The sequence below is a fragment of the Cloeon dipterum genome, chromosome 3 (genome assembly GCF_949628265.1).
Source record: "Cloeon dipterum chromosome 3, ieCloDipt1.1, whole genome shotgun sequence".
In the NCBI taxonomy this organism is placed as follows: domain Eukaryota; kingdom Metazoa; phylum Arthropoda; class Insecta; order Ephemeroptera; family Baetidae; genus Cloeon; species Cloeon dipterum.
In genome coordinates, this window is record NC_088788.1 from 21509623 (window position 1) to 21524311 (window position 14689).

Here is a 14689-nt window from a genome sequence, read left to right on the forward strand (position 1 = left end):
TACTAATTTCAGTGCAGAGAAAAAGCGGGGAGCGTGTCTTATCATGAGAATAACACGCACCAAATTCAGCTGTTTTTTTGGAAGTGTGGAGTGTAACCAACAGGGTTTTATGCGTCAGGGATTTTTAGATATGCTTTTATTTTTTATACGCTTCTTCTTGGCATTTAAGAGGGGAACCTAAATAAATGAGTTTTTTTCTTAAATAGAGTCAAAATGTTTGGAATTTTTGAAATGTATCAAACATAAAAATGTATACATACAGCATATGAAATATTGTATTAAGTAAACTATTACTTTTAATAGCAACAATTCGACATAACTTTATTTTTCACCAGTGAAAAAGCAAAAATAAAATCAACAATGTTAGTATTAACGACTGTTTGATGAAATTAATGTGTCTGCGCCAATTTCAAAGTGCAGATGAAGCCCGGAGTGAAACATTGAACAGTGAATTTGAGAGAAGCGGGGAATGAAACCCACATCGTTAATCAGTAGCTGAAGAGCAACAGAATGTATGTACATGTATTAATTATTTTTGCATTTTGTCGTTTGCGAGGCCATTTAGTACGCGAGCAGTGCACCCCGAGTTCAAAACGGCCAACATCAAAGCTGGCCACAATCTCTGTCCAGTCTGATGCACATTTTAAAGTTGGCTAATAATGCGCGCGCTCTCCGCAGCACACATTGTGGCTGCTCTCCACCCCGAGAGCGCATTAGGCAGCAGCCCCTGAGCAAAATGCAGCCAGCGGGACATGAAGCATGGCGGAAACGACCACACGGCTCCTGTCCCGCAGCACAAAACTCTTAATAGCGGCTCGCGCTAGCTCGTCATCGTTTGGTTTGAATTACACCAGCTTTTAGATCGTAAAACAATAATGCGCGCGTTGCCGCGGTTTATGAGAATTCCGTGCGGTCTCCATAGGCGAGGTCGGACACCCAGCTCGTTCGTTCAACCGTTAAATGCCATACGGCGCTGATCAATAATAGGCTAAAATTTTTGCTAGCGAAGTACGCAGTTTTATTATGGCGAACCACAAATTAATGAACAGGAAAAGATTTTATGAGTATTTTCTAATTTCTTCATTTAATAAATAGGAATGAAGTGGAGATAAATGAAGGGGAAATTTGTCACAAATTTTACTATCCATTTCCTCTTTAGTTTACACACAAGTTCTCTTTTTCTTAAGATATTAGACAGATCAATTTGGGAGATTTCTTAACAAAATGTTAATTGTAATTTGTAATTGCCGAAGTTAACAAACGCTAAGGATAAAAAATAGGTTAATTTCAAATATTGATGGAATTCCACTGTTTTTCAGTCAGTGCAGTCCGTACCTGCTTGGTTGGCCGAGTCCACTTTCGTGACAAAGTTTTGAAACAAAAGGGCTGGTATGAAGCACATGGGTTGTCTATTACCCCAGCGCGACCGAACTTTCGTCCAAATAGAAAACTTTTGATGCCCCCGAATTTCATGGTACTCTCTCCCCACCGCAGTCCGTGGACGAAAACACGTCCTCGCACTTGGATGAGACAGGCGTCGGAAATTACCCATTTCTCGTCTGCCGAGGGAGAAATTGAAAATCCACTGGTGGTCGTCAACACAGCAGTCGGTATTCCACGAAAAAAGACGGTCGTGAATTTTTAATTTAATTTTCTTGTGAAAAATTTCAATTTCAACTTTCATGCACAAGTGAGTTAAATTTCTAAATGACCGATAAATTTACACTAATTAGGATGAAGTAACCCCTTTTCTCCCTTTTAAGAAGTGCAACACCCCTGCCTACGGAGTCATCAAAATTCCCAAGTGTTTTCAAAGGGAATTGTGCTCAAAAAGCAAAGTTTGTCAGCGAAATGGGCGCGCTATTATTACAATTAAAATACATTTCCACGAGATTGATGAAAATTGCGCGCTCATTATTTTTAAGTAAAAGTGCGGCTTTTTCGGCAAGGGGAGCTATATATGTTCTCCCTCTCGCGCATCCAGTTGTGACAGCCGCACCAGGTAGAATTTATTTCAGACGAGCGCACATCACAGGTGGAGAGGCAATAGAAATAATGAGAAGGGTCTCCCCCATATCTATCTATCACACCTTATTCCTTTGTTGCTACCCTTAATGAATCGCTTCGTTATAAAAGTGTATAAATATATAGTTATACCCTTCGTGACACTGAATTATGCTGCGCCATTCTAGCAAACGTTTTCGAGTGGCGGTCTGCCTGAAATAGTCTTTTCTAGCTCTCTCTCTCTCTCTCTCTCTCTCTCTCTCTCTCTCTCTCTCTCTCTCTCTCTCTCTCTCTCTCTCTCTCTCTCTCTCTCTCTCTCTTTCTCCTTTGTACCTGCCGCTGCCGGTCTGAAATTGAAAATATAAAAGTGTCAGAGGTATGGGCTAACGCGGTTGGCAATAAATAATTCTTTAAATGGAGCTATGAGATTTATATAAAGAGGGCATGAACGCCGCTTTGTTGTCGAGGAAAATAGTCAAATGCAGGCGTTGAAATATTATTTAATAATTTTGACACGAGGGGTTAACGGTGTGAAAAATTGCTTCACTGCTTTTACAACGTCTGCCGACTGTTGTTATTAGTCACAAATTAACTTTGGAACGCGGATATGATTTGTAGGGAGTTTTTATTGCATTGGAAAACGCGAAACAGCTTAAAGAAAAATGAGCAAGGTAGTTTTTATAGCGTTAATGGTTTTACAAAATCCAGTTTAATTGCGTATTTTTACTCGCAGAAACCATTAGTTGGCGTTAAAAGAGGCAAATAAACCACCAAATTCTTATAAATTTTGAAGACGTTAAAATAATTTTTAACGTTTTGTAGATTTATTTTTAATATTTTAAAAATCGAATCATAGAATGCTTTTCAAGAATTAAGCTTCACTTCTGAGGAGAAATGTTGAAAAATGATAAAACAATATTTCCAGTTTTGAAACTGTGTGGCAGTCCGTTCCTGGGAAAACTTCCCTATTACCAAAAAATGCGCTGAGCCGCCGCGCGAATGCATTTATTACACACCACGCAGCACACATACGCACGCCCAAACTCACTCGCTGCGGCAACAAATAATTATCCACCCGGGCGCTGCTGCTGTATTTTCGCCGGCAATTGAAACTTTTTAAACCAGATGCGGCCTGGCTGGCTGGTTGGCTCTCGGCGCGGCAGAGAGAGGCTGAAAAAGCGAACGAGCAAAAGCATAGAGAGCTTTTAGTGTAAATCACGTGCTTCAAGTGCTGAGAGCGGCGGCCGCTCGCTCGTCGTCGTCGTCGTTAAGTGACTTTCAGCACGGAATGACCTTTAATGATAATATTACCCCGTGCACACGCTGCAATGAATGTGCACTGCTCTATGTGTACTCATTGTTCGCCGGGGCGCATTTCGCGATGAATATTTCAGACGACAGGGAGACGCCGACCGAAGGGGAGACTGCTCAGTTTTCAGCGGGGTTGAATATGCGCTGGGTGTTTGCATTCAATTCATCGCGCAGCTGCATTCACTTTTTATTGTTTTACGACGGGGATTTAGCTAATATCAATCTCTCGAAGCGGCGGCCGTAAAATTCACCCTTTTCACAGAAGGTATAGAATGCTCGCGCTTTTAATTTAAAAACGCATTATATATGTTTATGGGTTTCGAGCATTGTAAAAAGCACAGAGTGCCAGCTGCTTACTTGAAAAGATATAAAGCTTTTCGAGAGCAAGGCAAACATTCGAGTGAAAAAGTTTGAGATATTACTTACTTGAAGATATTTGATATATATTTATGAAATGACATCCGTGCAGGGTATTCGCGTTTGCTTGGCCGATTGCCATTCTTTTGATGTTATTGTTTTTGCCAGGGATGATATACGTGGAATCTCGGAATGGTTGTGGTAAAAAACCGGTGACCCGATTGTAAGCAGCACAGAGGCACATACATTTTATATTTCACTATTCAATCTCGTCGTTTTTACTTTCCGACAGGAATTTATTCTATTGTATGAAGCGAAGTTACCAGATGGAGTAGCAACTTATACATAGTGTGGGTTATCCCATAGTGATTTATACTATTTTTGACAAGAGACAAAACTACTATTCATTTTGCAGTAACAAAAACTGACAGAACGCAAGATTCAACGAAATGCATACATCATATGTGTGCCAAATTGAGTCCAAAATCTTTATTTCAATAGGTTTAGTGAGAGACAACATTGGAAATCTTCGAAATCTTTAAATCCACATTCGCAAAAATGTATCAAATGGTTTGTGACTTGGATATATATTCCTCTCGCCAAGCCTGATCAAATAATGGCCAACAATTCACTAGTTGAGAAAGCCCTTAGTGTTCGAAGTTGTCAATAGATGGCGCCAGCAGTTATTTTCGATCTTAAGGCACTTCCGCTGTGATTTCAGACTCAATCCTGCAACCGTGTATTTTTCACGTAAAATGATTTCTTTTGGTTCGAGGACATCAAATTAATCTTTTGGCGGCTTCCAACACTTTGATCTTTCGCAAATATTTAATTCAAAGTCATCGGTTGAGGCTAAGAACACTGATTTTAAAAGAACTTTTAAAATGTGATGTTTAGTTCAAAAATCGACCCAAAAGTTACCCGAGGAATGGAAAAACATAATTAACATAATATCCATTTTTTCGCGTAGATTTTTTAAAAATATTTTTGTTGGATCATATTAAATCTTGGCATCTATATATGCTTCGCAGAACGTACCACCACAAGCGCCGTCTCGACCTCTATTAATGAAATTATATTAATGGAAATATATAGGAGATATTCACCCTTCACCAGTTGAGACTTAATTCAACAAGTGGGATAGTTAAAATGGGATACAATTATATTTAAGTCAAACCATTCTAAAACGATACAAGAATCTAATTTTGAATAATTAAGCTGTCCCATATCTCCATATTACTAATGAGAAAATGATTCGCTTTGATTTATTTCTGAGCTTGAAAAGTAAAAAAAAAAATGAAAAATCTGTACCAATTTCAAAAGTGGCTTTAAATATGCAAATTTGATTATAATAGTTTCAAATTGATGATTGCCGTTCTTGGATCAAGGCTACACTTCGACATAAAAGCCGGTCTGCTGCAAAAAACCTATACATCTTACGAGAGCGCGCGCGTGTTCGGCCATCGAGTGCGCTCCGTGTGCTTGTTAATTATACATGCATCGGCAATACACTCTCAATGCAGAGTCGTCGTTTTCCTCTGCAGTGCCGCGCGCACAGGTAACTAAATTATGTACACAAGCATATAAAACCAAGAGAGCAGTAAAAGTATAAAGCGAGCGACTATGGATGAAATTGTCGTGTACAGTAATTTTCCTCCCACAAAGTTTGCCCTGACATCCGCATAATGTAAAGCAATTTTACGGAGGAATTTTAATTGGACATTCGAGCACACACATCACGGACGCCATTGTGCAAACGTGGAAATAGAATAAATGGTGCGCTTGCTGTTGAGAGAAAAGCAGAGAGACTTTCTGATTCTTAGATAAAGATAACGCAGATACTCGAGCACGAGGATATCTCTCTTAAAGCTGAGATTGAACTTAATTAAAACTATGAAATAAACCGTTTACTTGTTTCAGTGGCATATCCAGTAAGATAATTATAATTAATTACCGTAAGGACATTAAAGAATTTTTTGCATTTTTTTCATCGAAATTTTCATGGGGATTTTTTAACATTTCTTAAACTATATTAGTTGCTTTTTTTCAAAGATTTCTTTTCTAACGTTTTAAGCTGAAATGAAGACACAAGTCATTTTACATACATCGTGGTAAATAATACACGTATACATTTAATCCATAAAAAATTGATTTATGGTCACATTTTTATTTCATGGTAGCATACAAGTAGTGCAAAATGTCAGCATTAATTTAAGAGATGGTAATCGTGATCAAGTAAAAAATATTTATATTGTGAACATATTTTACATCATGTTCAATTAGATTTTGGTGATAGTGTGACAAATGTATAAAATTTCTGAATGATCAAAAATCTTGTACTTAAACCAAACAAAGACTTGTACGACATTTTATGGAGGATATATAACCTGAAGGCATTCTATTGATCCAAGTTTGATTTCCAATTGGAATTATTTTTTACCAATTAAAAAGTTGAGGAGGCCATAAATATTACCTTGTTGATGTATCTCTCATTTATATCAATCAACAGTGCAAGTTTGCTATTCTTTCCCGTAACGCTTGCATAAGTCGCAACTTTCCTCCTAACTTCGCTAGGCAATGAGGAAATGGCATTAAAGGAGGAGGCGAACGTTCTTTGCGTATCTAGCGACCAGCGGTTCAGCATTCCCAAGGAAGCTCAAAGAGCGCGAAGAAATTTATCTGCGCGCCAATGATCCAAGGGTGAAATAGAAACCCCCGGTGGCGAGAGTGATATACCAGCGCGGCGGCGGCACCTTTAAGTATTTGCGTCGCTCTTGGTGGTCTGCAGGGGCGATGATGCCACTTTCGAAGTAAGCCTGGGCCATTTGTAAAACGGAACAAAAAGTCGATAAATTCTGCCACACTACTAAAAATAACGAGCTGTGAAGTGCGAGGCGGCCTCCAGACCCGCTACTTTTTTATTTCCCTCTCATCGGGCTTAAAATAACAATAGCGCCGGTCATTTTTTGTTTTGGGAAAAGGAGAGAATCGCTCCGAAATGCCTGGTATATAAAAGAGCAATCGTAAAAAGTAGAAACCCTCAAAATTGGAATCCCAAGCACTCTTAACGTCACGACAAAATGCGATAAAGTACCAACTTGTATTATTTAGGCAGACTAACAACCGGAGAAATGGGAAATTAGGTTTAATTATGTTTGTTTTTGTATATACTTGCCTATTTCCGTACTTTCTACTACACATTTTTAATCATCCTACAAGCTAAACAAAGTTTCAGGATTTAAAAAAAATATTTAACAAAAAATAATGAATAAACAAAGCTACAAACATTTTTTTAATCAAATCAGACGTAAAAATTAGGAATATCTAGACAAATCTACCATTTTTCCTAGCTTTTTCAAAAATAGCTTTTCGCATTAGTGAATATAATTTGAGCAAAGTGCATTGGTAGCCGAGCTTTGATCATGCGATCTGAAGCGAAAATATTTACTGGCGGGATTGGTGCCGACTCTCACACTAGAGCAAAAGCTTGTATAATGGCAAGAGATGAGCCTTGTCATCATTTATTGAGGCGGCATCAGAGTGAGTGTTTCGCTTTGCTTTGCTTTGCTCTGCTCTGCATTTGAATGACAGCTCCATTAAGCAGTCAACACGAAATTGTGATGGGCACAAATATGACGCGGGAGCGCTTCAAAAATCTCTTCCTCTCATCTTCTCATTCTGACATTGGCGCGCGCGCGATCGAAATGCTTATTCAACAACCGGCTCAGGTGTACGTTGGGCAAATGTGTGCTGGTAATCAGCGTTGACGTGAATCTTTTTAGCCCTTTTAGCTAAAACCTCTAGTCACCGAAGCTGATGCAAATTCTTTCCGATATAAACTACATTTTCTATACAAAGCTATAAATAAAAATGTGTAGCAAAATATTAGTTTCCTTATTTTGCCCCAGGTAAATCATTGCGTGAATGTTTGAATTCTGATCATGAATATAACAAGCTAAGTTAAAAACTCATCACGATTGTACGTTATTCAATGCTCCAAGCTTAAGATTCGCACAAACAAGGCGTTTACAAAGATGGATGATTCAAATATCAGCAAGAGAAAAGTCAAGAGCGGGAGTGATCGATTGGTTTCCTGACCACACGCGCAGGGGGTCTCATTATTGCATTTCGTTGGCCTGCTCGTCGTAATTTACAACTGGTCGGCAAAGGCACTGAAAGTTGCCTTGTAGGTATCCTCCAGGACGCGCTCACAATAACAAAAGTGCGTTCGAAATTACATGTGTAGCTAATCACCGCTGCGGTGTGGGCTGAAAAATGACTCCTCTGCCAAAGGGAAGTGACGCCGCGCTTATTGCAAAGGGCAGCTGAACATCTTTTTCGTGCCTGAAATGTGTGTTCTCTATTATTCCACGAATGCACTGAAAACCCATAAAATCTTTGCGCAGCCTGCATCTTCAAAGGACAAAAGTATCGAAAAGGAAGTTTTTATTTGAGAGTTCTTTGACATCTTGAAAACCTATAATACTATTATGAAGATCACAAAGTCATTTTACATCTGCCACCAGCGAAAAATAGTCCGTATTGAGAAGATGTTATTTATAGGGAAAACACAATAATAAACCTTTGGAGATAAATACTGTTTAAAATGGCTACTGCCTAATGCACAAACAAGTTGAGCAGGGAAATCCTGTTGATATATGGAAAAACATGAAGCTCACTAAACATCGGAAAAGCTGCATTCAGTTTCAACTGTAAAACCATACTTTTATTGGCATCTACCTATTAATAATTTCAATACATCGCGAAATGAAAAATTCATTTCAATGGTCAACAAAATTAAATTTTCCGCAAACACGCTTGAGTGGGTGTACTAAGGGAATAAGTTTTGCATTCGTCCCGCGGCTGCAATACTAAACAACCATATAGAGAGCCGGTCAGGTCTCGCGAGACCTACGAGGGAGAGAGAAAGAGGGTGGTGTGGGCTGCGTGCATTCAGTTTTCACCCCTGGCTGTTTGCTTGTGATCCTTTTTTCTCGAAATAATCCGGACCGGGGCGCTCAGCTCAATGTGCCCCTTGTTCGGCGTGAGCAAAAATGCACGCAAAATAGCTGCTGGCTGCGTGGGGGATGATGACGAGATGCGCATTTTGAGAGCGAAAAGACCCACTAGCGGATTCTGATCAGATATTTGGTGTTGATTGCTAAGCCGACGATGCCCCTGTGGAAATTAAATATGCCCCTCATCTGTACATACACGCTGCGTTTGCACACCGACCATAATTCAGTTTGGCTTAAACGCGTGGGGTTTTCGGGCAAAATCTGATTCAGCTCAATGAGCCAGGCGTTTCCATATTCCAACGAAACTCCGTCTGCAAATACAGGAGATTTGCATATTATTCCCGCACTAATTTTGCCTGCCTGAAAATTAAACTTCCGCATATAATTTGAACAGTTCCCTCCTGGCAGCTGAGGCGGTGGGACGGGAATGTTGAACAGAAGTTAATTGAATCAGAGACCGAGCAAGCGTGTGCTGAAAATCACAAACACAAAGCGAGTCATCTGGCAAGTTATCATCAGAAACAACGATAATGAGAGCCGAGCAGCTCCTCCACCATGATCTGATAAGAAACCCTTTGGCGGGCGACTCGCCCCCGGCACTCAACCCCCAACCCCCTCCATAAGCCGCTGATGCATTTGTGTTTGTGCATACATGTTAATTTTATCAGCGTGCCGGCCATTCATTCGCCATTGTGCGTCCACAGCCCTGGCTGTATAGCGTGCTATCAAAAACAATTATTGCGTTGTAACCTCCCGAGCATTATATGTCTGTATGCTCGCCCTCTCTCTATTGTACCTTGCAGCCCTTCATCTGCGTGGCGCACGTCGCAACAATGACGCTTGTCGAAACGGTTCATCTTCCGCTTTTTTAAACTGTGCTCCAGGCCAAAGTAGAATAACCCGATGAATTACAGTGCGTCTTCATTGGGAACGACTGCAAGAGACGCTCTTTTTCCGATATTAATAGACTAATCAGCTGCAGACACAACGAAATTAACTAACAATGCAATCCATTGCAAAAAGGGACTTCTGTCAGAGGGAGGGTGAGTGGCTGGGTCTCACAGGATTTTGTCGATTGCTCTCTTTTTGAATGTGCTTAGAAATTAGTGCAGTCAATCGTTTTCAATGGCCGGCGATTCAAAACTCTACAGTTAACTGATGTGAGGTATAGTATGGACGAGGCTTGAGAAGTCAAGTAAGTTGGAGAACTTGGGAAGAAATTTCCTTTTTTATATTGATCTCTTTTAGTTGCCCATTAGAGCTAATAAGCTATTACTTATTACAATTAATTCAATTAAGATCCATTATGTGTGCATTATTTATCTTATGGTTTACAAATTTACATTGATTTGTCACCACTTTGATTGGGACAAAAAACCTATAACTCTCTCCAAGGCCGCCGCCTATAAAAAGTTGTAATTTTTCATGTTTATATATTCAGGTGTACGCCGTTGGCGTTTCATAAATAAATCAATCAAATATTTACTTTTTTAGTTAATTACGAGTTATATCCTTGTTTATTCTCTCACATTTTATCTAATACATTCATGTTATAGAATGCCAATAAAAATTATAAAATAAGCGTGTGAGAAAAGGCAACACTTACGACAAATTTCGAAAACCCTGCTCAGGAGGACCAAGCCCAGACCAAGCCGGAGAAGAATCGTCAAGTCCGATTGTTATTTTTACTGAACACGCATGGACAAATTATAAGGGAAGTATATAAAATTAAAAAATGCTTTATTTTTAATAGGATCCAAAGTTAAGAGTTAAATAATTAAATTAAAGAAAACTAAAAAAATGAAAGGTAGATTTTTAATTTTTTTTAATGGTTTTATACGATTCCAAACAAACATAATGATGATTTAAATTTAGGTTTTGATATTACTTTAGAAACTGTTGCTAAAATAAGTGTATATTGAACCTGTTTTTAAATTTTTAGGAACATTTTTTTCATTTTAATTTCGGTTTGTTACTTCAGAAATAAAACTTACGTTTTTTCGCTAAATGTGCACCTGTACAGTCTCTTCATCTCAGGCGGAAACGCTCTCCACCTTTAGTGGTAGTGCGGCGATTGAGCGCGAGGGAGCGCTCGATGGGAAAGGCACGCGCATAACCATAACCAACAACTGGATGCCAGATATTCACTTATTCAGTGTTTAGCAGCTGCTCGAGAGAGACGGTCGTGTAGCTCCTCACTCTCCTAGCCGCTCTCGCTCTCATCACACAAACTAGACTTTTCTTGACTCCGAGAACGCATCCAGTGCTTTTTATTTGTGCGAATCAGTGGGATCTGGACTGTAAAAACTTTTCGCCAGCAGAAGCTTCAAAGGTCGATTGCTGCATTCAGACGAGCTGGAAAGGTATGCAAATTCGATTTTCGATTTGCATTGCATTTATGTGTTATTGGTTTTTAATTTAATTGACAACTGTGCAGCGGACACAATTGAATTGCAATTATTAGCACGCCCGGCTTCGATACACAAGAGTGTTACGTGCGGTTGGCAGGGCGAGTGCGGCAGGTAATTGGGGCGATAGCAGCGGCAATAATTAGCATTATTCCGCAATTCATTAATTGCAAATGCCATTGCGAATTGCGACCATCAACACCTGAGCCGATCCACTCGAGTCTGCAGCACGCGGAGGCGGCGGCAGTTTAATGTGCGTAATGGATTCAAACGCCTCTCCGGACTCGGGACAGATTCCAATTTATTGTTCATGCTGCCGTTTGAGTGGATTGCAGAATTAATGGATTACGCACTTAATGCTGCGGGCAAAATGTTCGCAGGCTTAATTATCAATTCAGTGGAATACGCCCGGAAAATTGATTCGCGGGAAGTTGAAAGGCGGCCAAGTTAATGAATCCGACGAGGATTTAACACCAAATAATCCCTTTTTGAGGGTATAAGGCGTGAATTTCTGCTTCGTAGCACAGATTTCGAATCCGAAACGACCTCCCTGTAAAATCAGGCGCGAATAATGGCATCGGCAATTTCATTTATTGTCATTGTTGTGGCAAAAAAGCATGAGCTTCTTTCATCACGATGACAGTTTCAATTGCTTTCCCAGGGAATTACCCCGCGTCATACAAAAAGGCTCATCCTACCGAACAAATCATAATTTAGATGAGATTTGGTCCATCCTGCTGCAAAAGTGGCAAAATTCGTGCATTAAGGAAGTTGAGTAGGCTAAAAAGCACAGCATGCGAGTTTTTCAGCAGAAACGTACGCGGTGCCATGAAAGGCAGCTCCAGACACACGTTCATAACGACGTTCAGGTGTAATTTCGATTGCAGAAAGAACAAATTGCCGCCTCTATTACGGCCACTGACCAAAAGCAGCAGCAGCGCGGTCTTTCATTTATAGTACAGTGCCTTATATGGGAAATACTCATTCATGCTGCACACTGTCCGTTTTTTACTCAGCTACCCAAAGAAAAGTCTAGGCTGATGGATGTGGGTCCATCAACCTTCTCATATATGAAACGTCTGCAATACAAATGCATCGACGTGCCCTTTATCACTGTCACGACCCTCGTTTGTTTGTTTGTTTTTATAAAATAATACAGCACGCGATCTGTTACACCTTCTGCCCACCGTTACTGAGAACAAAAATTTTGCTTATAAATCGACTAATAATTTTAACAGTTGGAGGAAAATTTTGACTCCGTGAGCTGAAGATGAGATATAATTAATGAAGGTTATACTTCCACAATTTGTTTTTGTTAACCCAACGATATTTTTCCTTCGCAATTGAGATATCTCTTGCTAAGAATTAATTTATGTAACTTACAAGCATATAAAATTGATCATTTTACCTGTCTCTTTCGTATAGGGAAAACTCCAAGTGAATAGTAAATATTTTCGCAAACCACGCATGATGTGCTTCCGAGTCAGTACTGAGTTTATCTTTTTACCTCGTAAACAAAATTAAGCAATAATTATTGAAACAAATACCATCCGTTTCATGTGTTTGAACATTTAAGACATTATTTATCAATCTTCACTTTCTTCAGTTGAGCTTCAATTATTTTTCTGAAAACCTCCGTTCCTCACTCATTTAAATTTTGAGATTTCAAAAGTTCTATATAGTTAAAAATAAAATGTGAACTTTGAGGAAATTGTCAGGAATACCAATTCATCAGATCTAACTAATACACCTACTCTGTTTTAATTAGATCACCTATACTATTAAGGCAAATTCAATTAATTTTGCATATTTAGCTGCAAAACCAGATAAAAATTAAAAGTTAGTACACAATTTCTTTAATTTGATCGCCAAAAAGAAAAATAAATTAATCTTGATTAAATTTCCTTTCCCCTGGTGCAAATTAACAGCTCTGTTTGCATTTTCCAGATTAAAAACCCGTTTTAATTGGAAAATCTGGAGAGTTTGTAGCTCAACGGTTTTATACGAATCTCAAGACAAACAAGAATAAAACTTTTATCCCTGCGCTTCCGTCTTTTTCTTCTTGTTTGTTTGCTCTGAGCAATAATTAAATTTCGCTCGGCGGAAAGCGGCTGCCGGAGCAGATGAGATTTCGGAGCTAATCTATGAAGAAGCGGCGCGCGTTTAACCGGCTGGTGTGTGATATGCACGCACGATAGTTCGCCTGCCGAAATACACGTCTTGGGGTGGCGAACACTTAGCGATATTAGCCGCGCGCTCTCGCTCAGGGTGTACAAACAAACCATTTAAAATAATCCACTTAAGCTAGCTGAGAATTAGCAACACTCACGACGAGGCGTCGGCGGCTGCTGTTGCGACGGCATCTCTGGCAGTCTGCATCTCTTGCTTTTAGCACGGATTTGGCGCTGCCTGGGAAAACAAGAGCCAGAAATCCCATACAGCGTGCACCTTTCTGCATATACACTCGCGTGATAGCAAGAATGTTTTCGCTTTACAAGCGTGTTATTTTCAAAGTCTGCGCGCAATCTGTCTGGCAGCAGCAAACTCGACAGCCGACACATAATTAAGGGTTGTTTAGCTTCACATTTATATTGCACAACAAAAATTTTGCGTAACCAGCCACACCACAAACAAACTCGATTAATTAAAAGCAGGATATTATTCTAAATATGAAATATCGACGAAAACATCCTCTCTCTTGCTGAGCAGAGAGTTGCAACTTCCTTCATTTTTTTCTATTATTTCTTCCATTTGGGTAAATTGCACATGAAATCGATTAGCGGCAGCTTGAAGCAGCGAACAGTCGGCAACATAAGCAGGCGCTCTTGTATGGAGGCGGCGGAAATGAGTGCATGAATATGTAGAGCCTTGTGTAAAATGCCGCCGCAATAAAAGTCTCAAACACGACGAAAAAGTTTTTGGGCAAACAAAAAGCACCTGCTACTATTTAAATATTGTATATGCAAGGCTTGAGAGTATTATGGTACTCGCGCAGATGCTGCTGAGACGCGAGATAAAATTTATGTTCATATATATAAAAGTTTGTAAATGCAAATAACGAAAAATAAATTCAGCGCGCTTGCAAAAGGATTAAGCGCCGCAAAAGAGGCGAAACAGCCAAACAATGCGCACCGAAATTTCCATTTTAAAACGTCCAAGCGAGTGGCGAACGCAGAAAAATTCACGTGTGTTCTGGTGCGGCCACTTTGTCGTCCCTTTTCACTCGGTATCCTGGCGATGCAAAAGCGCAGGGGACGTGTATACATAAAGAGAGAGAACTGAAAAGCAAGAGATAAATAGAGAGAGCAGAGGAAAAGAGAAGAAGAAGTGATTCGTTTTTGTGTACAAAAAAGCAGACAGGATGGATTGAACGAGACGGAAAAAGTCTCTCGATCCGCGGCAGCATTTTTGTCGCGCATCATGTGTAAGTAAACAAGTAGAAAATCTCTCTTTCTCGTTCGCCTGCGAAATATTCTGCGACCAGATTTGGCTCTTTGTGGAATTGATGCCGGCTGTGAAGCGCGGAGAAAAAAGGATATCGACGAGGGAGAGATTTGGGGCCGATGATGGTGCCTCCGCCTTATATATAAA

The 14689-nt window shown here is 39.8% G+C and overlaps 2 protein-coding genes across 5 annotated transcripts in view; both read left to right on the forward strand.

The window, feature by feature from the left end:
- Window positions 1-14689, forward strand: part of l(3)07882 (Nucleolar protein 14 homolog l(3)07882) — a 58732-nt gene that overhangs the window by 26958 nt on the left and 17085 nt on the right. The gene's annotated exons all lie outside the window — the stretch shown is intronic.
- LOC135940979 (discoidin domain-containing receptor 2-like) overlaps window positions 10843-14689 on the forward strand; it is a 106449-nt gene continuing 102602 nt past the window's right edge. For all 4 annotated transcript variants that reach the window (XM_065486160.1, XM_065486159.1, XM_065486162.1 and 1 more), the window contains exon 1: window positions 10843-11053. The gene's annotated coding sequence lies outside the window, so the exon portion shown is untranslated. The remainder of the gene's footprint in view (window positions 11054-14689) is intronic.